Consider the following 289-nt stretch of genomic DNA (forward strand, 5'->3'; position numbering starts at 1 on the left):
TTGTGAGGCTGGAGCAGAGCGGCCCATCACTGAGCATGTGCTGAGGGTACTTGGTGAATGGGGCTCTGGTCCCTCTGAGCTCACGTGGCTTAAATGGAAGCTAATTGTTTTGAGGAGTGGTGACATCTAATGTCTGTGTAGCTGTAAGGACCTGAGCCCTAGTCCCCATGGGCATGGACAAGACTCAAGAGGGAACCACGCATGGCAGGGACTGAGCCATGAGCAAGCGCAGAAACTCCACCACTCTTGTGCTGTTATTTAAACTCATAAAGAAAAGCAGTCGGCCGGG

The sequence above is a fragment of the Microtus ochrogaster genome, chromosome 1, assembly GCF_000317375.1.
Source record: "Microtus ochrogaster isolate Prairie Vole_2 chromosome 1, MicOch1.0, whole genome shotgun sequence".
NCBI lineage: Eukaryota > Metazoa > Chordata > Mammalia > Rodentia > Cricetidae > Microtus > Microtus ochrogaster.